The sequence below is a fragment of the Ischnura elegans genome, chromosome 5 (genome assembly GCF_921293095.1).
Source record: "Ischnura elegans chromosome 5, ioIscEleg1.1, whole genome shotgun sequence".
Lineage (NCBI taxonomy): Eukaryota > Metazoa > Arthropoda > Insecta > Odonata > Coenagrionidae > Ischnura > Ischnura elegans.
The window spans coordinates 60840853-60867994 of NC_060250.1; the positions used below are offsets into that span (position 1 = coordinate 60840853).

The 27142-nt window shown below is 39.6% G+C and overlaps 1 protein-coding gene and 1 non-coding gene across 2 annotated transcripts in view; one reads left to right on the plus strand and one right to left on the minus strand.

Moving 5' to 3' along the window:
* Positions 1–27142, minus strand: part of LOC124158971 — an 85416-nt gene that overhangs the window by 51401 nt on the left and 6873 nt on the right. The gene's annotated exons all lie outside the window — the stretch shown is intronic.
* Positions 6291–6380, plus strand: Trnay-gua. The gene is given in 2 exon segments: positions 6291–6327; positions 6345–6380. It is a non-coding gene; the product is annotated as a tRNA-Tyr (tRNA).

Sequence of the window (27142 nt, forward strand, 5' to 3'; positions counted from 1 at the left end):
CCAAATAAAAACTACCTACACTGAAGAATGAGTCAGACCTTTGGCCAAAGGAGGTTTTGCGGGAATGCACTTTTTCACGGGAACGGGGCGAATGAAAATGCTAAGTCCTTTGGCTCAAACTATTTCATTGGCATGACATACCGAGAGAACCCTACCAGACAAAACCGTGTTGATGCTCGCATGGGCGCAAGATGTGACATGGCGGACACGTGGATATGGATAGGACACTGAGGAGGAAACTAAGAGTACCTCTCACGTTTAACGAGTAATCAGAGCAAAGTCGGTGGCGTGACGGATATTCATAAATCCAATTACTCCTTTGCGTGATTAAGCTGGGGGCGGCCTTTGTTACACGCAGGGATAAGGAAAGTATAAGGCACATGGACGCCCGTCAAACGTGCACTAAACATGAGAACCATCAATTATGCGGCACTTAAATGCTCATTTAACCGTGGAAGGCGCGTGTAAGAAATTTCACTGAGTTCAACCCGTAATGCTGCTAGAGATACGTTAAAACGACCTTCCATCTCCAATATTTTTCCTCGTAGATCTAAATATTAAATATATATAAAAAAATGAGGACGCAGGAAAGTCAGGAAAATTAGATGAACCGATGAAGCACTAACTGTATTCCAGGCAAGGATACTCGATAGAAATAAAATGAATACTATTATATAATTACTGCACTTATCAATATAAACTTTCGACCAGTTTGGAGGAGGCAGTGTTACTGAACGGTGAACGAGAACTGTATTTAGCTTTCTGGAAGTGGATCAAAATTTGTAAACGGTCACATTGACGGACAATTCCTGTACCAAGCCACAGGAATACCTTAGACAAAAGGAATGCACTTACGTGTGAACGAACTAACCTCCGGAACTCAATTATTATAATGCTTTCAGCTTTATAATCGTTTAAATACGATCAGTTCACATCGGCGAAATACATGCTAGTTCGAAAACTCTGCGTTTGAAATTGCAACGTAAGATTTTGATAATTCGATTACGGAAAATGTTTCCGGATGAGCAACATGGTTTTCCCTTCGTAAAACAACGGCCAGTCAGGTAAAATTTTACACTGTCACAATGTTTCTATTAAAACAATCGCAATACAGTAAACTTTCGTCAGCACAAAGCAATTACATATCATTTTCAATTAAAAGGGTGTTAGTGGCCGTACAAGTACAATGAAGTCTTTTGACGGAAGAGATTCGGATAAATATCCGAGAAAAACTTTGGAAAACCAGCTAAAACGTACAGGACTTCGTAAAGTAGGTGATGAGAGGACTAAGTAAACGAACTATCCCTATTACGGATATGTAAAATATTCACAACCCAAAGGCTTACACTGGAAAGAGCTCTCATCTCCATTATAACACCTACTTCCATATAGTATAAAGCTATTTGGGAGTAAACATTGCAAACACAAAAAAACACATTTTCACTACTTCTTTTGTTATTCAGAAGGATATTCCTGCTCATAAAATACATATATCGACAATTCATTAAAACACTTATGCTGAACTTCAAGATTCTCTAGAAGACGGTCACTGCAAGAGGAGAAAAACAAAGTGCTTCTGTAATAAAATTGTAAGGGAATTTTCGAAAAAAATTTATCCGAAGTTAAAAAGTGGAATACAAAAAACAAAATAACGAATAGAGGCTAACAAAACCAAGGGAGCACTTCATGGTAAACATTGCATCATCTATTTTAAAGAATTTTCCAGAAAGAGGTGACGAAGCCACGAGCATATTCATTCCCTCTCCAAAACGTGTGGGGGAGCTGGGGAAGCCCTTCACGCCTCCACCTCCAACAACACCGCGAATTTCTGAAAAACCTGCCGTAGGTCGGCCGAGGAAGGAGGTCGCGCACGCAGTCGACGCGAAAAAAAAATGAGGACTACCGGCCGACCCAGGCGTGTCGCAACGCACGCGTTGCAATTGCAAAGCCTTCGTATAGAACGCTCTCGAGGGCCGGGAACACTCGCTTCGCATCGGAGGAGGGCCTCCCCTCGAAAAGGTCGCGGCACCACCGATCGCGGGCGAGAGGAAAAAAAAAAAGAAAAACGAAAATGAAAGAGCAATACGCCACGAGGAAAATTCTCACTCCAAGAGGGGTAAAAGTCCTCCATAACAAGCGGGGAGAAATCGCCAGCCGACGAAAATTGGATTTCCTATCCACTTTCGCGTAGGGTCAAGGATCACGAGGATTTGGAGCAAAACGGTTCCCACGGAGGGAGTGTTGAGCAACAAGCAAGGCAAAGCTGGGAGGAAAAATTACTATGGGTTATAACATACAGAACTTCAAACATTTACACCTCCGTTTCATGGGGTCGATTCTACCTTGGTCGTAAGTGAATGAGGAGGGTTGGGTTATTGGGCTTTTTTATTGAGAAAGCTGTAAAAAATATTGGGATAAAGCTGTAAAAACTGGTATAAGAACACAGGACAGGAAATGAGGTCGCAATAAAATGAACCCAAATCCACACTATTGCATACAAAATAGGTAGATTTATAGTTATCTGCGGGTCTGCTGTGTCAATTCCAAAGATACGAGAGTTATCGTTGTAACGAAGTGGACGTTAAAAGAAATGAGGACCGAACACGGGGTTTATACGTCGTCTACTTAATGCTCGACGCCATTTAGGACTTTGACATATGCATATATGACCCGCTGGAAGAAAACCATTGTGTATTACCTTCATTACTTGGTTCATTGTCATTCGGGAGTAGAATATTATTACTCATTCCTATAAGTTACTGTGGAAGACTTCAAGATGCATATAACACTGCCAACTAATATTACCAAGCAGAAATTAAGGTCAACTGAATCATGGAAAAGTTGTGCATGCGAGACTAGGACGGAACAAATTACAGAGATAATACACTTAACCAGGAAGTGTAACAGTCCGAACTCAATAAGTGGCGCAATACTTTTATCAGAGTGTCTCGCGGTTTGGACTACAATGGAAATTGCGATTACACAGAAGGCATCTGATAAATACGGCTCGTGCCAATCTGGCGGAATAAACGATGTCTAACATGGAAAGTCCTTTCCATGTCAGCCAACCCATCCGAAGTCTCACGTTCACGAGCACAATATCCACGTCATGTCTCGGAAACGAATGTGAATACTGGAGAGGTGAAAGTGTTGTCCGCCTTGCTGCTTAGTTAATTCAGGTTGATGTGAGTCGAAGGGTCATCCAATGCCTTTGACTGTCGACAACAAATTGCAAGAGATGATTTATTCCCATAGCAGATTACCAAACTCATCACGGCAAACCTATCATAGAGTGAGAGAGAAGTAAAGAAAAAACGTAGTATAGCGCTGCCAGAGATAATCTTTAAGCCACGTAGCGCATTTGCCACAGTACGATACCGCTCGGTAAATGGGTTACGACCCGAATGCATATGATTATGACAGCACATTTCTACAATGTGAAAGAAAGAGAATAGTACCTAGGTTGAAGAGGATCTAGAAAATAGGATGGAAAGAATAAGAGGAAAAATAGATGAAAAGAAAGGTAACGCAAAAAAAAACGCGCCAATCACGTCAAGTGACGGAATGGAGAGATAACTCCAAAACAACTTTTCACATCTTCAACAACATTTAAATGAGTTATTCCGTCACTAGACATAATCTATACGTCTCTGTTTATTCCTTGGTATGGTTAGTTCCATTCCAAGCCGATTGATAGCATAAGCACGCAGATATAATATGTTTTTTTACTAACATAAGTTGAGTGGCTATTTTGTAATGGATTTTTGAAAAGTAGCAAAAACGGCCGGCGTACAGGGAATGATAGTGTTAATTTGTGTATAAAGAAGCAGAGAAAAGTATGGTATAGTCAGCATAAAAAGTCGCTGCAAAAAATCTCGAAAAATGTATTTCCGCTGTCGGAGAGCGATCTCATTGCATCACCTTTCCCCAGGACCGTTTCGTAAATTCAATCCGGTTTGATGGGAGATCATAAGGATGAGTTTCGTCTGGAATCACCGCCCGGATAGTCGCTTTTGGGAGGCTGATAATGGACCTCTTTTCGTCGGAGCTCCCCAGGGACTAAACTTCCGCCTCTCCGCAAGAAAGAGAGAGTTCTCCTTCTATTCGCACTTTCTCTTCCCCTCCCACAAACGATTCCACCGCCGTGGCGTCATTCAACTGTTTGCCCCCTCTTCTCCCTGCTAACTCCATTTTCCTCATATCACAACCACTTCAGCAGAGCACCCAAAAAATTAAATCTTTAGTTATACAGATAAGTCCTGCTCTAGGGCCCATCAATCTTCTAAAATACAGTAAAATCTTCTAAAGTATAGGCGAAGGTAAGCAATAAAGAATATTTATTCATTTAATGAAGCAGTTCCTAAACATAAGTGAAAAAAGAGTATCAATTTCACTACTAAAAATAGTAATTTACTACTAATAAAAACTCAATATCGATGTATTCCGTGGGGATACGATGAAATTATTTTACCTGGATTAGTTGATGAATTGATGGTTAAATTACTACTTTATCCTGTCTTATGAGCTGACTGCGCCACCATTTACATTTAACAGACATACATGACTTCAAGAAGAAGAGTGAGAGAAAAGAGAACTCTTCTAAAAACCTTAAGAAGAAGTCGGGACATCTTAGTTGGCCACATAATGAGACATGATGCCTGATGAAAACAATCGTAGAAGAACAGGTGCATGGAAGAAGGAAAATAGACATCCCCGAATGAGTTACATAGGACAGGCTATACAGGATTTAAAAGGGAAGAAATATGTTGCTATGAAAAGGCTAGCGAAAAGGAGAGAGGAATGGAGGGCTGCGTAAAACCAATCTTAGTATTGTTGACTGATGACGATGATGATATGACTTCAAAAGAATTGATACCTTCACAGACGGGCTTCCAGAGTGACCAACCAGGTCTGATAAATCATCTCAATGGGATGAATTAGACCCAAAAATAAAACGCATACACTTTATCAGAAAGAAAACTTAAGAGAACAATGATATAGCCTACGTGAGGTGGCCTATAAACAAAATATCTTTAAGACGAAGGAAAATTTTCATAGAAGTCTCAGAAGACCTCCGAGACCAGACACAATATAAATATTTTTAGGTATTCCGGAATCCAAATGCTCCATCCAAGATACCGCTAAACTCATTTAAGCTATCGTTCAATTATATATACAACTTGACGGCGACTTTTACGAGTCCCGCTACCGTCTAATTTGCATAGCAAGTAACTAACTGAATAAATATTTCCGTTCAACGTTAGCGGCGAAGTGAAAATAGACTGAGCAAACTTGTCGTGCTTTTGGTTCTTGGAAAGAGAATACTGATAAAGAAGATAAGCATTATCTCTCTATCGAGTGAACTCTCCTTTCCTCTCCATTGTATTTCCAAATATATTCCATGATATACTAAAACAAATTACATTAATCGATTCCGTCGATCAAATATGATTTGAGGTCTCCATGGGTACAGCACTTTCCTAGCCTTATTTAATTGCTTTCTCAAAGCTTTGTTCCAACCCTTCTATATTATGCCACATTGTGTTCATAATTTTTCGATCATAAATAATAAAAAATATGATTTCTCTTCCTCGAAAAGTAAAGGGCCATTATACGCCAAAAGTAATTACCTACATAGGTGGTAAGGCGGTTACAAAAGGTCACCCATTGTAAACGCCTTTTATTAACTCTTATAGACTCCCTCCTTGTTTCCCAATGTATTCGTTCGCATGAAGTGTAGGCGTTTTCATTTATTTTTGAGATCTGAATCGTCCGATTAATTGAGCTGATCTATCACAACGCTTATCTTCTTTATAAGTATTCACTTACCAATTCGTTTAAATGGGTGAGCAACTTACACTCAAAGAAAACTCCACGTTCGCGAGGGCTATGCGGAACTTCCCTCTGCTCAAAGGCTTTTTTATTCCGATAAGATGAAAAAAGGTGATATCTCATAATTTTTAATCAAGAGATAATCACCGAGGTAATCATAAAAAATGTAATGATTAATTAAATATAAAATTGGAATTACTTCGCTCGTCATTGGAAGTATAACTAAAAAAAGAAATAGAAAACTGCCTATGTTTCGTACCCCACAACAAAGTTAAAAGACATTCATGGACGTCTCTAAGAGAATTCACGGAACCTAATCGCTAAAATTTCCATCATATAAAAACACCATGTCACCTCCAGTCTAGTGAACACAATGGAAATCTGCGCGATTTCCGCCGTGCCGTTTCGTGGACTTTGCTCTCATTGAAGGATTCTTACTGTTCCCCTCACTTGTAACGCCTTCGGTAGCTCAGTTGGTAGAGCGGTGGACTGTAGAAGGAATAAACTCAGATATCCATAGGCCGCTGGTTCAAATCCGGCCCGAAGGATTCTTTTTTTTAAGGCAATTTTTTCATTTCTACAGATTATTACTAATTATTTACAGAATTATCACCAGAAGCATCATATACTTTAATGGAATTTAATAGAGTTCGTGCGCGTTTTTTTTTTTCAAATGCACCCAAAATATAAGCTGTTATGGGAACACCAAATTACCATTTACCTCTAAACATAAAAACATCAATGTTACACACACGTAAATACAAGAGAATAATTTCCCAACCGGAGTGAAAAACACACTGATGGCTAACTTATGTCTCCACACTACAATTTTTGATTTATTGGGTACAATTTGGACTAAAAATAACATCCAAATGAGAATGTGCAATGAGTTAAAAATTACTACATAAAAGAAAGAGATGGCATTGCAACACAAGCCTGAGGACATAGACAATATCAAATGACAGTTGTTCCAGTTCGATATTCATTCACAACACACTTCCCATGGGTTGCTGAACACGGATGAATTAGATAGGTTATGCCAGTAGACCAAATAAATCAAAAGAATATTGTCTACTCGCAAAGAATATTGAAATTTCGGCATTCTCAAATCATCGATTCCTCCGTTACAAAAAATCAACCGTTGAGTATACTTATTGGATGAGTATTAAATGGTAGTCTCTCTAACTTCAACAGAGGAATACATAATACAAAAACAAATATGAAGCAGAATTCTACTGGCACTGGTTAGCACACGCTTAAAATAGTCCCGGAACTATTAGCGAGCTTCTTTCTCATTGGGTAATCATTCGCGGGCACGGCAAAACAACACCAAACAATTTAGGTCGACAAGGCTCGCCGAGATGAGCGGAGGAAGAGTAGAGGCTTGTATAACATGCGCTGACCAATCGATTCGATTTAACTTTTTGAAGTTGGCAACGGAGATTTTTCTATCAGTTTGGTTGCCAGATTCGAGTGCCTTAAGGAAACGGAAACGCATTACCTTCGGATTAAAGACCATGGAATATCTCCAATGCCTGCTTCGGGTTAAACGATGGATATCACTTAATTAGATAGACACCCTGATAATGATAATGGAATGTCAGTTGAGGGCTAAGGGTCCGAAGATTACCAAAAATATCACAGATCCCACAACGGATAGCCAAAAATGAGTTATTAAGAGCATATCCCCGACGATTACAGGCAAGAGAACCCAAAAAAGAAGAAATACGCACATTAGGAGGCTGAATATTATATTTAAAAATGTCTACGTAATAGCAGAAAATAAAACCTTCGATACGAGATACGATTGCATGATCCGTCAAGTTGCTTGAATCAAACCAATCAAGCGTAATTCTGAACAAACCTGTTTACATAGTATTGTACTTGACTAGTAACGAATACCTGAATGGAATAGCAATTTAAAGTAAGGCTATTATGTAACGTAAGCAATTTATTAATGGCATTTCGTTTATACCCTGCAGCAGATAGGCTTGGGCATGCAGAGAAATCGATCTGCGAAGAACATAGATGACTGGATCGTGACTAAGATGGAAAAGTAGTTAATCGATAGATTCCTGGCCAACAGTACCCTAGGGAACACTGTTCATCCTTTGAGGCGTTCATAGAAGGTTTTATTGGGAAAAATAGTAGGAATAGGCAATATTCGCATTGATTTGGCCATAACAGGTAGACCCCATAAACCAACAATGCAATGAAATTCCACTTAAGGAATTTTTCTTCATAAATTTACACCAAACTAAGCACAGTAATGAGTGAAACACGCACGGAGATATTTTTTACAAAATGGAAAGATTCCACTTCGCAAAAGAAGGGTCGTTTACATCCGAAAAACTAATATAGATATATTTGGACCTTGTGGACAAAATTATGATTCTTTTTAATGTATTAATCCAAGTCAACTTTAAAGTAAACATTAGCTGCTTAAAATGGATACCTACGCCACCATGGGCGGAAGAAAAGGTTTCTCAGGCTACATTATATGTTTACGACTACCGTCGCAATTTAAAACACTCACATTTTCCTTTTAAAATCAGAATAAATTCCATAAGTAGTTTTTGATTGGTTTCTCTTTTCAAAAATGGATTTTAAATGACTGCCGACCGGGCTGACGAAGTGGAGTTACCCCCCAAGAAGCACCCGTCCTAAACAAACACACTGACCTAGAAACCGTTTTCCAGTTAAGGTACCAGGCGCTCGGATTTAGGCCAGATACTCAAGATTTTGAGCATCATTTCTTCTGCTCAACAAAGCCTGCCTGAACATGTGTTTGGCCTCTTTTCGGAAGAAAGGGACCTTGTCGAGACGATTTGCATTCATTACCGGTGTCGACATCTAACCGAGTTAATTCTAAGATGCTTGGCGCACATCCCATTGCATGCAAATCGGATTGGTCCCTGTCCATAAAGTGGAAATCTTTCCGACGGAATATAGAGGAATATCCTCACCGAAAAAGTCTCTGATGGATGAGTACATTAAGTGGATTGCATAATACTTCAATTACGAATGAAGTGAAAGAACTAAGAAGTAATGCAAACACGCCACTATCTCAAACATAGCCTAAGAAAATCGAGAGGCAATCACTCCTCCTTTCTGGGATATCGTATATTAGTAAAACCTCAAATACATCAAACACAAGAGAAGATGTAGAGAAATGAAAAAAACATCGGAGGGCATAGATAATGATTTATCGGGGGCCTGATAAATTAAGAATTAAAGATAACGATTTATGTGCCTATAAGAATATATACTTACACAAGAAGGATGACGTACGGTCGATCCTAAAATAATTGGGTTCCTACTGTGCCCGCTAATGAACCTACATCACAATCACTTTTCCCAAAATAAGAGAGATAAGGCGCTGCTTTGGAACATATATATAACACTCGCACATATATCTAAATTTAAAATCTAAAGATGTTGAGATTCAAAATTGTGATAAAGGATTTATATGACGGAGGGAAGCCCACGATAAAACTAAAAACGTAATTTAAAAATTGGTACCTTAGCTTCTGGATTATTATACTACTCTTCCGGAAGATTTCAAGACCGCATCATCACCGTCCTGTTTTTCAAAGTCGTCCAAAACAAACCGTTGCCTTAGTCAGGTTAATAAAAATTGGGTTACGCATACAAGATCACCTTGAAATTTTCAAGGAACAACTCTATACCTGTTTCTACTATATGAAATTTCCCCACGGTAGTTTTTCCGAAGAAAAGAGTGGGGTACAGGCAAATTTCGACCATAAAAAACTCTGAAACTGTCGAGATGATAAAGTAATGTTTCCACGAGTGTTTCCTCGCGAAAAGAGAACATCCGGTTGGGGGAATGATGCGTCCTTTTACGCTAGTGGAATGTCAAAGCGGCAAAAAGTAGTGGAATCTACAAGACGACTTCCCTAGAAGTAGAGGCCAATATTTGCGAAAAAGTAAGCGGTGGGAAAGGGTGGGGAGAACGATGAGGTGGGCTGACAGGACCGCCCTCACGTGAGAATTCTCAGCATTCTGGGCACGTAGGGGGAGTAAACACGCCGCGTCAGCGATTCTCGCGAGGAAAAGGGCGCGCCACGAAGTGACGTCACGCTGACGCGTTGAAGGAGACGGGCACGTCATTATTTCGCCGAATTGTCTTTCCTTGTTTTTTTTTACTCTGGGGGATTCCCCTCATCTCCACTTTAGCCTAAACTCAAGCTTTGGGTCAAGGCCATGCTGAACACAAGGAAACGGAAACGCATTACCTTCGGATTTAAGGCCATGGAATGCCTTTGATGTCTTCCTCTTTCGATTTAAGGGATGAATAGCACTCAATCGGATATGCACCCTGATAATGAAATGCCAGGTGAGTACTGAGGGTCTGAAGATGACCAAAATTTCTCACAGATCCCATAACGGAGAGCCAAATATGAGTTATTTAGAACATATCACGGACGAATATAGGCAAGTAAGTCCAAAAAGGAAAACTACGCATATTCGGAGGCTGAATTTTATATTTGAAAAAGTCTATCCCAACGAAATAGCAGAAAATAATACGTACGATAAGAGAGGGTCTTCCCATGTTATTTAACATACATGATGGAATAAAACGATAATAGGGAAATTAAAATAAGGAGATTATTATAACGAGAAGATCGATGGCAAAAATCTTGACGTGAACTACTCGCTCACCAAGGAGCGAACTCCAAGTGCGGACGTATTCATAATTACGCGAGTGAACGACTTTAACGACATAGGTTGAGGAAGGTGTATTGGGAATTAGAGCCAAAGAAAAGACTTGAGGGGACGAAAAAAATTAGGGATTATTAAAAACTGAGTACTACCAACCGACGCGACGGGGGGAGCAATTGATTTTGAGAGGCAAATGAACATTCAGTATAAAGGAGAATGAACACCCCTGTATATCATTACATTTTAAATGAAATAAGAATGTAAAAACGACCTGACTGTTCTACGCAATGATAGAAGACCACCAAGTTATCCCTTTATATTATAATAACCGCTTTCACGCAAAAAAAGAATATAAATTTCAGTAATAAATTAGGATAATGAAAAGTAGATAAACCTTTGTAATTACACATAACTATTTAATGTGCGACCTAGCTTTCGACGTGGTACATCACCGTCTGGTACAGATTAATCTTCAGATGACGTGTCACGTCGAAACCTAGGTCGTAAATTAAAGCTTTATATGGAATTACAAAGTTTTCTTTACTCTTCATTATTATGTAGATTCCATAAAGTAACGCCTGAAACAACTAACTATAAATTGAGGAAATTGGATGACACCGTTAAGTTGAAATTGTGTAAATAAACAACACATCGATTTGTTGATAATTAAAACGGGAAAAGTGCTTTAGTAAGGGTTTAACGTAGAGCCCATCAATAGGAGTGAAAGAAAGTTCTATCAAGAAAGAAATGAAAGTTTCATTCGAGGTCTTTGAAGAATGAAAGCATAAAGCCGTTAGAAGAGGGGAAGGTCAAGAAAGAAAATACAGTTGGCCGTATGTGATCGCTTAGAAGGAATGGCACGCCGGTCGTAGGAGCAGGATGATGTTGGAATGGACTCCAAGTTGGATACCCATGTCCTGGAGGATTAGCTGCCGGATTGGGGAAATATTACGGGACAAGGGAAGCTCCCAGCGTAGAACGATATTTGTGAAACAATATCGTAACTGAGTTTTAATTTTTTCGCCATTTCACTTCACGAAACTTCTATGATTGCCAAGTTTTCTGACGCTTTCCCTTTCGGCATGCTGTTTAGCATCCACACACAATATAATACAAAAGATGCACAATTGGAATTCATAAGCATGATCATTCCATAAAAGCTATAGATTACTTTATTTATACTGAAAATGATTCAGTTGCACGCAACGACAGTATTGGTCGTATGGATGCTGAGCATGCAAATAAAAAGGAATTCAATCTCAAATTCCAAAAGTTGAAATAAAAATCAATATGTAAAACTCGTAAAGGGTGATTTATCGCAATAAACACAAATATAGTTGCAGGAATCGTTAAACTGATATGAATCAATGCACAATGATGATAGTCGAACCATTTAGCACTAGTTTCTATCCCTATATACATGTATAAGGTACTTATAAGGTACTTATAAAGCTAAAAACCATTTCCCCTCGCTATGTCACGCTAGTAAAGCGTATTAACCGTAGCAAGCAGTCCAATGTGTTATGCCAGACGTATTCGCATGCTTGTGTAGCGTAAAGTGAGGTACAGGATAGTGCAAATAAGCATCTAGGAAGCTCATGAAATACGAGCACAATTAATTACTGCTACATGCTTAAGTTACTACAAGATATCTAAATGTAAATATGAATCGATGTATTGCCATTAATATTCACCATTGTAACTCACGATGAGGCAATGCGGTAGAATTATTTAGAGAGAGCAGCATTTTTTTTAATAACAAGGTCGCAACCTCAGAAAAAAAATCGCTAGATTTATTCTATAACCATGTAAGTACTCGCAATCGCATCACTCTAATATATACCGATTGTGGAGGAGTGGCTTTCATTCCGGGTTAAAAAAATTCACGACGGGCATTCCCGAACCGAAACGACATACAAGCTTTCAGATACACATGGCTGAAAGGTCACCACATGTTTTTCCACTTCCTTATCAGAGTGGCCTTGGCGAAAAATCAGCTAACCGACCACAGAAATGACGAGCGTTTGGGAAACATCAAAACACAGGCGATAGAATTTGAGCCTTGCGCAATGGGACAACACGAATTTCATTCTTAGACGCAAAGACAAGGCGAAAGAGCAATCAGCTATCATGATTTACTAGTTATCAAATTATCACTCTATTCGCAAGAGTTATACGTAAAATATCCTTAATGCGGACAGTAAATCATGACTGACACTTTTGACAAACTCGTGAAACAACCAAATGGGATAACCATATGATACATGAATGTATCAATATCGGAAGTGTTTAGTACTTCATTAAAATGTGTGAAAAACGTTATTTTGTTTCAACAGGTCAAAATTTCAAACACCCCAAATGGGATCATTGCTACGAATCATTCTTTATCTCATCAATACAGTATTTCGAAGAGCATATTGCTCAATACGTCACAAGAGTGATTCTAAATTTTATATTTTTCGCATTACATTTTCAAGCCTAGGTCCGAAAATTTATGCTATCGGGTATTTAATAATGGCGGGTACTTTTGGGTCTCACTAGGCCCGGAACTTTGCCATGATGGGTAATTTAGTACCTTCCCAGACCCGGAACACTACGTTTGTTTTGTCGTAGATCGGGTCACATTCCTCCATGGGACCACCAATCAGGCTCTTGTCCGGCATCTGTGGCCCTCAACAAGAAACGTATTGGATCATTTAAATGGCGCTCACGTGGAAGAATCGAAGACCTCGAGAAAGAGACAAGGGCGTTTTAAAAGAGGGACTACGAATCTCCTTCGAGCATGCGCGTCGTCCGAAGGTCGAGGTGGGCACACGAAAGGTGGGTGGGAAAGAATTTCAAGAACTAAAAATAAATCATCGAACAGAAATAGAAATGCCTGAGGTGTAAGAGCTACTGACGGCCTTTCGACTGTGACCTTTACGCTCCGACGCCGGTGTCTTTTTCGACGACACGTAAAAATGAACAAAAGAATGTTAGCAATGTACATATTTTATTCTGCTCTGTCCACGCACTCGGCCACGAAGTAAAATCGTCATCCAAACAAATGTTCTACATAGGGCCGCACTAGCAATTAAATAGCGTAAGTACCTAACTACATGTGAATTGTGATGGTTCAAACAATCGATGTTGAGACAACAACTCCCGATGTAAATGACAGGTGTTGACCATTTCCTTTCGACGCGACGTCCAAATTGATATACCCGTGAGTTGATGGCCCAATGCTCAAGTCATTTCTCTAGATGGGAGGGCGGTAACCCGCGACGGCCATCAATCCGCTGATCATTTTTATACCATTTAAGTATATATTCATATAAAATACCTTCGTAAAACCGAAGGCACTTGCTACTATGAACAAGGGGGCAGCACGTACGAGGGCTATCCACATGGCCCAAACTATCTAGAATGTTGTTGGTTTGATGTTAATAAAATTTTAATTGAAAAAGTACATCCCCATTATCGAAATCGGACGACATCGATTACACGATTTAAACTCGATAGCATTAATATACAACGCTTGAGTACAAAAGCTGAGGAGTAGTAGTAATAAGCTTCACGTATAAGTAGTGTCTCATCTTGAGTTATGAGTGTGATTTTAGAAAGAGTGCAAAGTATTTAGAGAGCCAATCAGCAGATTCTTAATTACTAGCTGTTGGGACTATCTTTTAAAACGCACAGAGCGGAGCATGTTTGGCGATATATTCATCCTTTAAGTGAGGGGAAACGTATGTAAAAGTTATAAAAGTTCGCAGAAAATCACCCGAAAGATATTTTGTAATCAATAGTCCACGAAATATTCAATCGGACACCTTCATCCTAGTCGCAAGCCGAAGCACACATTTATTTAATACTTCAGAAATGCATGCTGCACTAATAGACGGAATTGCCTGAGCTTTGTAGCAGGTAGTGTGTTGCTAAGACCAAGTCCCTCTGAACAGGCTAATGGACTACATCGAATGCAGACGTTTACTCGCCTCGTGCAATGTGGTAAACGATTGTAAATCGGAGAATTATACAGAAACGCAACGAGATTGTACATTCGCAAGAGAGACAAATCGTCGAGGTGAGGAAAATAAAACATGCCACTATGGCTTGCTCATAAAGAAAGCAGTATCTCAAGGCCAAATAACACCATCTAGACAAGCAATACATTATTCAATTTGCCGTGCCTCCCTTAACGCGAACGATAAACAACGCCGAACATCCACCGTTATCCTTGCAACGTGGTTAACTAAACGCACGTGAGGCTGTCAGGCGTTGTAAATAATCTAAAGCAGCGGACTTGAGGGGGAGTCAAAGGCTTCGCCTAAGTACTATAAGGATTCGTCCGCACTCACGCTTCAAGACATGCAGTTGTGTTGCTACGATACGTCCTCAAGGACTGGGCAAAGGGTCATTGACTCCTCGGACGCCAGAACGGCTGCTCACGCAGCCAAACATTACGAACTTATCTCCATAGCGGTCGGTTCTCCTAAATTTGCGGACGGAGATGATAACTGGGACAACGCGTCGTGCTGGTAGCAAGATGGGTGGTCTGAAATTGGCGGAAATGGGACGGCAACATCCGGGAAAAAGGGGCCAAAACATTAGCCTTAAATAGCAAGGATATTACAGTACCATACTCTAGTTTACATTACGTCTATTGTCGTTAGGCTTGGCGAGCGTTCTTAAGTTTGCTATCAACCACAAAAATTAAGAGGAAGCTTAAATGTATTTGATTTGGGAAATAGTTTCCGATATATCTCGGAGGAAATTTGTAGTATTTAAATTGAACTCGAACATTATATCTACAGTTGTCAACTAAACTCAACCCGTGAGTCGAAACTATTTATTTATTCGGAATTATATTCAGCAATACACTCGTTATATCTTCGGGCACCTCACGTTAGGGTCAAGATAATGACATCGAGTTTACGAAATTACGCATTTACGAGAGAAGAACGTAAAACCAAGTTACTGTGTCAGTATGAAAGGAATTTTGTCAACGACTCACTTCCTTGGCAAGATAAAATTTTTTTACCACAGTAAAGATAAAACTTTCCCCAAGTTCAAATAAAAAAAAAGACAAACGAGAAGACGAAACATTTTTGAATGATCATAGTCCTGGTAGCCTAAAACTACCGATGGTTTCGAGGAAATATAATATTAAAGTGCACGACTAGGCTGTTAATTTGTGTATATATTTAAGCGCTGTTTAACTCCGACTTGGGTAAAAATGATCACATCAAAAGAACATGAGAACTTCTTTTCACATCTTTCCTTTCTATAAAATTACATAATGTAAACCACCAGAAAAAACAGATTCGAATAGCTACTCTGGGAACTGCTTACTACAAAAAAGAAACATTAAATTTTAAATATAATTTACAGTATTAAAAAAAAAGAGAGGGAAAGACAGCGTATGTAACAGTTAAACGAATTTACAAATGTTCTACCGATCCTAAAACATAGGAAATAGTAGCGTTTGATCCAAGTTCATGGATCTGATACTATATATTTCGGGGTTTCATTCAACGCCTGTGAGGAAAAGGTACGGACCTAATTGAAGCGAAGCGAAAAGGCCCGACCATGGTGACGCCCCCTTTCCACATTCCTCCCGACCCTATCATAATCGATCCGCGATCTGCCGTTGTCAAGGGCGACGCCCCTTTCCCTGATCCTTCCCCCACCTGCGCCTCAACAAAACCCTACCAGGCCCGCACCGTAATCTCAACTTCCCCATTTCTCAAACCCTTCACTGCCGAACAATATGGGACAAAAAAAATCAGGAAGCTTAGAGACAACCCCTCCCTGAACCACTCCAACAATTCGGAACAATGCACCCACCTCCAGTTTTTCACCTCACCACTGGCCTTGGACGAAGGGCCAAGCATTGCTGGCGGGACCTAAACATTTCATTAAATTTCTCCTCCTTCCTCAGTAAACACATGCACTCTCATTCCTCGACAAAAAGTCAGCTCGAACACATTTAACACAAATACTAAAGCTCAGACTGAGATAGACGTGCTACACCAGGAGCCCTATATGGTAACTACGTCTCCTCGTTTCCGAGATTTCGGAATTGAACTTTCCGTTTCCTTCACTTGGAGGCGCTTTCATGCTATCCACTATGCTAACTGTTCTGCATTGTTGAAAATCGTCAATGCCCTTCAAGGCTATAACGCTTTCAACTGATATCGCCTGTAACTTTATTTGATTCCTAACTCCGCACATAATCATCCATTTCTTTTAATTTTTAAAACACATACCGTGCCAGTGTTGCAAATTACTTGTGACTTCTTACCAGCTTCTGCAGCAGTACTTTTGCGTTAAAAATATTCCATAAATTATCAGCTAGCGCATCACTTTCCGATTCCGAGGAACGGGAAGTCATTTTCCGAGACCCACCGTCATTTCGGCCGCTCTCGGACAAGTTTCCGAGACGGAAAGTTCGGATAGACCAAGTAGCGGATAGCTCATTCCGAAATTATGACGTCTTTCCGATAACCAACCACGAACTATCCGAGAGACTGCTTTGGTGGATGGGGCCCCAGGTCTTATTTTAGTGGTAAGTAAAGTGGCAGACCCTGGCGTAAACAAGGTGCCCAAATACATTGGAATTCATTCATAATACAGGGTTTTCGTAAAATAATGGTGCGGAATAGAAAATGGTTTACATGAGAATAGAATTAATTACAGATTATGTTTTTTTTATTATTCGAGTTTGTCGTGTAAAACAGTTTTTTACATACCTACTTAATAAATTTCATCATAAGTCCTTCGACAAATATCCAAACGATGCTCAACTTGAGTCCAAACATTAGTTAACCTTTCTTCGATAATGGTTGTCATTACTTCATTAATCCTATTCATTAAGTGATTTAGGTTGCGATTTTTTTGTTAAAAAACGCTTTTGATGGCACCGTCACGGGTAAGAGGATATAAGGGATACAGATACAACAGCTTAAAATTTCTCCACTACTTTCCAATGCAATGAATCGCAACCGATACTGAAACCGTAACATTCTTTTATGATAATCCTGTATTACATTGACATAGCTAAAATTGAGAGGATGCGGACATACTGTCACAAAAAGCAAGAAACTGGAGGAATTATAGAGGTGAAATAGATAAAATAACCTATGCAGGAGAGTTTCCATGCAGAATCATTAGAGCACGCAGCAACTACTTCTTATTACTAAATGAAAATATAAATAACCATCATCTGACCATCAACAGTCAGACAGTTTAGCCTCTTAAAATCAACAGCAAACTTTTTCTCGGAAAACGGAAACGGGAAACGAATTTTTAACTTATCACCGAATCGAATCTTAGCTATCTAACTTCCAAAATGCAGTAAACTAAGCTAGGTATGACCACAACGGATTATGGTGACACAGAGTAAGATGAAAGAAAGTAGCGTAGGCCAAATGAAAAGATAGAAATAAAATGATTAGGTATACACGGATCCCTAGTAATTACCCTGATGATGTTGGGATAGGGATTGTGTTTCACTAGGCAAAGGAATACCAGATTATTTGAATACTTTAATTCCATTCACCTTCAGTAAGTCGACACAATGTCGTTAGTAAGTCAATTAAAGAATGAGAAGAATGTGAGACCGCAGTTAAGCCGATCCCAGGATGACTACGATAGTGACGATGCTTTAATGAATAGCCTATCCCAACCCATGGGCAAAATTCCTTCTATCCCAGCAAAATCATCCATTCATAATTCACCCCCAAGTTCCGCGTGGGAGGAGGAGAATCAACGAACGGTATCAACGACCGTATCCACACCATCGCGCTCCGCCAGAGAGGCAAAACGAAAACAATGTCGGCCGTTGCCAGGGCAACGGGGGAGAGCATCGGCCCACCCTTTAAAGCAGACATGACCACGCCTACTTTCACCGCTCCAACTGAAATACCCGCTACAGGACCCGCCCTCAAGGGCTCCAGAGGTCGATGAACTCACAAAGGGCCCGGCTCTTCAAAGCAGAAAATAAGGGACTGAAGAGGGTTGAGTGAGCTTCAACATCTTCCTCGGAAAGGGGACATTGCGAATCTTTAAGGCATCTTTGGTAGTGACGGTCGAGGGTGGAGGTGTTTTTTTGAGATAAATCTCCAAAGTGCGTTCCTTATGCGACGATAGAACGCGGACTACATATGGGAGGGATCCCTTGTCTTCAGCGAATCAGAGCCCGCGGGCAGTGGCGGAGAAAAACGTTCCAGCAACCCCGGTTTTAGTGGGTACCGTTTGGCCGCCATTGGAGCTCTCCGCTCCTGCACGTGACAGCTCCACAACACCGAGGCAGAGAGCATTCGAACACAGTCACCGATTTATTACCGCATATCCTCACGCAGTGAATCGACTTCGAAACTGGGGAGTATTCGCGAACACGGTATTTCAGTCACAGGCGACGGTTATAAAATAGCTAACATTGTAATGCTGAATAAAGAAACATTAAATGAAATCACAACAGTATTATTATCACTAGAGTATTCTACCGATTAAGGCAGGTTTGCATGGAGTATGATCTGATAGCCGCCGAAATACTCGTTAGCCCTAGCCTCCATTCTTCCGTTTAACATCCTCAGTACCAATCACTTTCACCGCGTGCTGTATTAGGCGAATAGTCCTACTATCTCCGCACTCTACAATTTCTTTTTTGGTAGTGGAATTAGAACTGTTTTCACCAAATCCTAAGGCCAACATCCATGCTCATAGATCTTGCGTACTATTTCGAAAAACCTTCTCTCACCATTCCACCCTAGTTCTTCAAAAGCTTATACGGGATATTGTCCACGCTCATCGCTTTCCTAGTCTTCATGTCATGAAGGGTTCTCTGGATTTCCGCATATATGATCCTCGGCCCAACATCATCCTTCTTCACTGCACTTTCCTCCTCTAAATATACTGGCTATTACTGATGTCATAGAAACAAAATTGGAGACGAATATAGAGGAAATTTTCGAAGAACTTAAAATTTATTTAAGGTTGAAGTTCATTTAATCTTCCCTCTCTCTCTGACCTTGCAAACCCTTAAATTTTAGTATACGTAATAATTTTATTGACCTTGGAGACATAAAACTTTGCATTCAACTGAATGCGAAAAAATTAAAAGCATCACAAATTATACGTGATAGAATCATGCCGTAAGCTTTTCAGACTAAAGGAGATCGATGAAGCCCTGAATCGGCCACAAAAAAGGCCACCACGAGACGGATAGATAAAATGAGGGTACACTATGTAAGTCTTTCTTTCGATTATAATCAAAGGACAAGGATGCTGTGATTTTAAATCAATACCCGTACTAGAAACGTATTCATATTAGGCAACAAATCGATGCAGGGTATATACCTGATTGTCATGTTAGGAGAACAACAGTGGGTCACCTAAAAAGAAAAACACCTGCGAAGAAATTGATTGAATCTTTTTACCTCAGAAATACTTTCGCAAAGCCAAGGGAGTGCTGTCACTATGCCACATAAAGCCTAATACACCTTAAAGATTAATTGATCCAATCCTCTTCAACCCATCAAAACACCATTTAATCCCAAGAAAGAATGTGATGTAGAAGGTTTCCCAACATCTCCGGGAGACAATCGATAATTCACCATGTGACTCGCATAAACGAGTCCCAGCCATATGGGGAAAGACTGACAAGAGAATTTTCTTTCTCTAATCTCATAGCAACACGAGTTCTATTCAGAGGAAGGACAGAGAAAGGGAAAATTCATAAATCCCAGGAAAGCAATCGTAATATACCATCTGAGGTTAATTGCAATTGCGAAATCGTATAAAGGTTGGAGGAGAATCTTTCACGATATTCCTAATTTCATTTGAGACTTCGGCACTCACATCGGGTAAGTACGAACACTGAAAGGCGAAAAGCCATAAATGGCTGCCGTGTATAATACGCCGAGAGAGAATTAACGAGCGAGGTTGAGAAATTAAAGGAACAGCTGACTGCCTCATAGAAATGATACCGATGAGGCGAATGTTACGAAACCCCAACTCCATGACCACGAGCCTTGAAGTGTTACTGACGGGAAAACATTGGTGTTCTGCGTTCGTGACACTAGACCATTATTACGTGACCATTATATTGCGCAAGCGGATTGAATTCACTGGAAAAAGGCTGAACTATGAAGATCAAGACTAAAACAAATAATTGCCGGGGTAATATTCTATAAATTGGCTGAATGACTATCTCCATGAGATATTGGCTCATCTCAGTGTTATCTGTTTAATGACTTGGTGACTACGAGGCCTAATAAGGAAAAACATTCGTAATGTATCAAATATTTGGGATAAAATGTTTAATTCACTGTCATATTGTTTATATAAAATGTTTAATTCACTGCATCACTTAAAAGAAGTAAGAGGCCACTGGAATTACCGTAAAAAATTAGAAATCGTTGGATGTAAAATGGGAAATCAATTTTCGTAAATCTCCGATATTCTGTGATATCGTCTATTACTCTTGAGGCGCGAGTATGTTCCTAGGATCACACTTGGGGAATGTGTAACGTACAGCTAAAAATTGTAGCAGTTATACATTGTAAGGGCACCTGTTTGGCGCGAACAAATTTATAAGGATAAAAAAGTTTCCGCCTGTCATACCTAACGAGGTTCAAAGTTTCCGCGAAAAAAGCATGTCGACATGGATCGATGAATTTGCTCTGCGTGACCTGATTTCCCTTCGTCGGCTGAGTACGGGTGGAATGGGCGGGTCCACTAAGATCACGAACGATGGAGACCGCAGTGTTAATATTGTTATTTCGCGCGAAAAGAGACTGAAACCACGCTGACGCAACATAGCAACGGGGAAGATTGATAATCAGCGACGATGACCTGAATAGCCAGCGTGGCGCCCAAGCATCACCAATACGCGCTAAAACAAACACAATTAAGACCTACCGATGGAAATAATCTCTCACCTATTTATCTATGTATCAATATTGTATATTATTGTACTGTCATTTTTTTCATTCATAGCCCTGATGAATGTTTTAAAATAAACCGAAACGTTGCCAAACAACTTTTTGCATTATATGACATGACCGATACTACAGGAATTATTTAATCATTAAGCTTGTGGATGGACTCCACACATTCATATAAATCTACACAGGCATTACACAGCAAGCCGCCTGAACATGCATGAGGCGATTGAGAAATATGATTAATGACTGTTATTCCCTTTCAGTATTTGTTAAAGTTCTTTATTCTTTGGGAGAAAATATAAATTCCTATACCTACTAGCTCGGCAAAATATCTCCCTACCTATGTTATTGTTTACGCCGGACGGAAATATGGCAGTATTCCTGAATAATGTTCTCCGCGTATTGGTAACTGTTCTCAATAGCACGATCAATCAAAGCCTAGAACGCAGCATCCCAGACTTTTGTAGCCCCCAGAATAATTCGTGTAAAAGCTGTTTATCGCTCCATATTCGAGTTTTGACGAATCGTACTACTTTCCTTTGTATTTTATTAAGTTCACGGATTAAGTTCACTATTTTAGTTGCGAGTTGCTCAAAGGCTTCACCCAGCTCTACGGCTCCTATCGACCATTCGATCAGTATCTATCCGTCGATTCGGGCAAGACGTTCCCAGAAGGCAACAATAAAAGTTACCAATACAAAAGTATGAAAGTGAGAGTGAGGATTAAAGGGTGGGCATCAGGTGCGAAAGTTATCAACATCAAGAAATATATCCTAAGGAAAAAATAATTATATTGAGTCTTGGTCAATTCCACACACCTTATTTTGGTAAAACCTCGATCGGTTTCAATACTCCCGTGCCATTTGCAAGAGCCCATAAAAAGTGTATCGATGCATACAATGTATCCATGATTAAAGCACAAATGGTAATATCCACACTATTTTATTAATCACCTTGGTGTCATTTTCAAGGTAAATGAACCTTGAAAATGACACCAAGTGTCGAAACCACGGTCGGTTAAGTGATAAATAAAATAGTGTGGATATTACCATTTCTGCTTTAATCATGGATATATCATTATTCCACAAAATTAAGCCGGAAACGATTTTATACGATACACAATTTATGTTGTATGTACTCCTGAGAATGACACAGGAAGGCTGAAATAGGTCGAGGTTTTACCAAATAAAGCCATGCGGAAAGGACTATGTATCAATATATTTATTTTGCCTTGAATTCGAAGTTCTACACAGTAAAATCGCAAACCATTGAGGATAAAAATCTCCTTGGTATTCGATTTAATATAGAAACCGACCTAATAATCCAGAAAAAAATCAGCTCAGAAAAATATGCCGAAAATCACAGAGCGTTGATCAACAATATCGATTTTTGCTGGAAATTTGACCTCCATATTTGACTTTACCAATATATATTAAATTTTAAAATTTCTACGATAATATTTACACGATGTGATTAATTTATTAGGGTGACAAAGAAAGAAAATTCATTCTGCCAGTTCACTGTACACTGTTTTGAGTGATTATTTACAAACAAGAGCAACATTAAAGGCCGTTGATGAAAACGCGAAGCCAGAAAGCGAGAATATAATTGTTCGATATAAATCCTAAAGAAAAAACTGCATTGCAGGAGAAAGCGTGCAAAATATGGCGAGACAGCATGAGGAATATTGTTCCAAAACCATCATAACTTGCGGAAGGAGTGCTAAGAGATGACGACAGAGTGAAAACATAATGCGCAAAACATCAATGTCAATTTAAAAGCCAGACGATTGAAAATAAATAAAACTATGAACAAGAAAGTGTCAGATTGGATATAAAAATGTTGAGGAGACGCAAATCGCATCAGGGGAACTGATAATGAAAAAAATGCCTTCGTGATGAACTAAATGAAGTCCATGGTTGCAAAATCGGCAAATGGCATTCGGGCAATCGAAAGGAGAGCAGTAAAATGAGTGTCAACTCAAATAACGGGAACGAAATCACGGACGCCATCAGAGTGCTTGGGGGGAAAAAGCAGGACGGTCGCTCACAAGCAAATTGCGAAACAATATATGGACTTTTTGTTTTTTTACCCTTAGTCAAGAAAAACAAGAGAAGGGACAGTTAGTGCCGACGAGTCTGAGAGTTCAATAAAGAAAGATTATGTTTTCAGTGGGTGAATATAAATGGAGACGACCTACCATAAACTATTCCAGCTCTGCGTAGTATTTTGAATGCAAAGCGAACATCCAGAGAGAGGAATACAAAAAATGTTAACCAAATACAACGTGTACTGACAGAAAACGGGCTCTCTTTTCCGTAACTGTTTCGGTAGGATTACGACAAACACTATTGATGAACTTGGGACAGAAAATAACTACTTTATAACGCTTAAAAATTCTGTTACAATAATTCGCATGAAAACACAAAGGTTTCAATGCAGTCAGCAACGCTCGAGTTGTGTTCCAACAATATTTTAACCATCTTTTATTCTCATCTCTCATCATAATTTTTTAATCTTCGTTCCGATTACCATATTCACAACGTATTACAGTTAAAAAAATACACATTTTTTGACTCATCGCTAATCCAAACGAAGTATTCTATATACACAGCAAAGGAAAAAAGAGCTAAAACTGCTCTGCTCCGTAAGGTAGGCTCTAAAAGCGCGAGAATACCAATCGATTGTATAAAAAAATGTTACCAACGAATTATGAACTATAATAAGATGACAATGACCGTACTTGCTAAGGAAAATGTCAACTAATGGCACGGGCCCGAGACGGTGAAAATTTATCTAGCATCCGAGAGGAAAAAAGAACCAGATAACCTACAGTATTGGAGCTAACATATGGTTAAAGAATATTTTTCTTAAGATAAAAAGCAAAACTTAAACAACTTCTTAACTCGTAACGGAATCAACAAAGTATAAGTGATTTCCCGGTTGACAACAACACAATCACGCTCCAGACATCATGAAGTGAAACCTCCGATATTTTGATCGGAATCTGGGATAGCTTCCTAATTAGATAAAGAAGCGGAGTGGCGGCTTCCGCGTGGCAGATACTTCCGCTTCGAGTGAAATAAGAGGAATTGAGTTAGAGGCAGCTGTGGAAGGGGTCATGATCCACGAGCGACGACGCGAAGTAAATATAAACAAGAGCGCTCTGCGTCTCGGCTGCGTAGTAACCGAAAGATGAGGTCATGGATCTTCATCCATGGCCGAGGTCAACAATCAAACCAAGTGGCATCGAAATAATTCTGATCTTATTAGGCCTCGTTCACAACAACAGAACATGCTTTCAGTCGACGAGATGAATGTTCTCCACAAGCGAAATCCATCGATACCCATTAGAATGATCGAAAGTCCTCCAAAATTGATTGATACACGGTGTAAGCCGTGATTGGTGGCAATAAAAAAAAGGTCAGAGCGATATTAATTCATGTCACGCCAGGTTAGGTCATCATGAATGGGAGCTAGAAAAGCCGCAAAAATAAAGCTTGATACTTTATGGGGGCATCCAATAATTACTTGAGACTTTTGGGGGAGAGAGGGCAAGGGGCAATGGCGGAGCGACGGGAGATTTTGGGGGATAAAACCCCCCCAGAACTCAGAGAACTTTTAAAATTTAATCCTAATTTAATATTAATTATAGAGAAGTGTGAGTATTAATAAAATATTCCTCAGAAAGCCGTAAAACTCACTATATTGAATCATTTATCATTAAAAATTTCTAAGGGAGGGTATCCGCATCTCCAGTATTCCACACCCCCCCTCCCCAGTATTAGTGGCTCCTATACCTCCCCACCCTAGCCTTAATTCCTAGCTGTGCACTGGGGAGGGGGTTAAGCCAATTCCCACTCTATCACACGTGGGCAAGTATCACGTAATTTTTTCCGAAAGAAGCAGTGTAGAATGTGATTCTAGACTACGATCTTAGTAATCTTAAATACTTATTTTCACGAAAACAATTGGACAAATTATTTTTTTCCAATAAACCGAAAGATATGAAGCATGGATTAACGCATTTACACTGAAAATACGCATCTTAATCAATCTCACGTGAGAGTGGGGGTCAAGCCAAATCTCACGAAATCGCATTAAGGGGGAGGGGGGCAAAAATCGCCAAAATCACCTCTAACGCCCTATGTAATGAACCCCATACAAATACAAGATCCACTGTAAACGAACTAAACGAAACAATTCAAAGATTCTTTTACAGAACATGGCAATCAGCGGTCTCCCCTATCACAAGAGGGTCGATGAGTGGGAGGGAGGAGGTCACGAGGCTTCTGTGTACTTTAGTCTTGACCATATGCAGCGAAGCCAATTCCTCCTTTCCTCATCCTCAATAAGATGAAAACATGAGAAGCTCGTGAATCCATTCGATATATCCGGAACTCAAGGCAGCCAACTGTTCAAGTGCAAATGGTTAAATATATAATTGCACCCAATGATAACTTCTAAGGGCGCAATTCACATTTATGGGCAATTTTCTCGAGAGAACTTGACGTGTCCTTTTATGTCTTTACGAACAACTTTTGCTTGATGAGCGAAATTAGGGAGGCAGCCATTTGTTCTCAAAATAAACAGCTTGATGTTAAGATGAACGGCGTATGATTCATAGAATAAAACGATAACGGATGATAAAATATTAAAGACTGGGGAATACCCCATCGAAACACGAGGCGAAATGATAAGACTAGATATCGATCCTCATACAGCCTACTTGCGTATTTTTTGGAATATCATTAGACACAAAAAACCGCTATTGATTACACTGCTCTGCAATAAAATAGTTCAAAAAATGCCTGGCTACAAGTTAGGGTGTTTCTGGCTAATTTTGGGGCGCTAAATCCGAAAATGACCTCCGTTTTTTCTATTTTTACGCAACCCCTAAATTGGGGAAAACAACCCCTTATCTAAACTAATCGCTTTTCAAGGGACTTTTACTAATGTTATCAGCTTCTGACTGAAAAAAACTGACGTTTTAAGGCTATCAGGGTCAAGATAGAGACAAACTTCACTGGGGTTGAAAATTGGAAAAAAAACTTAAAAAAACCTTAAAATAACCATTTTTCTTCGTTTTTTATGACATATGATATGGTAGCTAATGGAAAAGTTTTTAAGGGATGAATACACTACTCACCCCCCCCCCCCCAATACCAATTTGGAAGATTAGATTCCATAAGAAGGTGTAGCTTGCAAAAAAATGATAGTGTAGTACTTGAAACTTGGACTAAAAACATCTTTGCAATTCCTTAACAAGAGGTCGGTTTTAAATATTAAGTAGCATAAAATAATTGAAAATGTAGAGATACAAAAACGTAGCTTCACCACCATCAGTGAAATGTAGGATAGTCGAAGGAAAAATCGATATTAACCCCTTGATTGACCATTCCGATTACTTTCAGCCGAAGGCGTAAGTTAAAATGTATCATTTCATTGTTCTACAACGCATGCAATTGATCGCTAACAACGGAGGAAGCTTTCAGAATTAAATCGTTGTGAAATATATTGTGATACACCAATGTTCACATGCAATAATGTATGAGTTACCCTCCTCGTACACATAACGGCGATTTGAGTGACCAGCACGCACAGTTCACTACACAATTACACAAACTACACAATTCACGCCAGTGAAAGCAGGTCAAAACCGAGGAATGCATAAGTAAACATGCAACCATATTGACTAA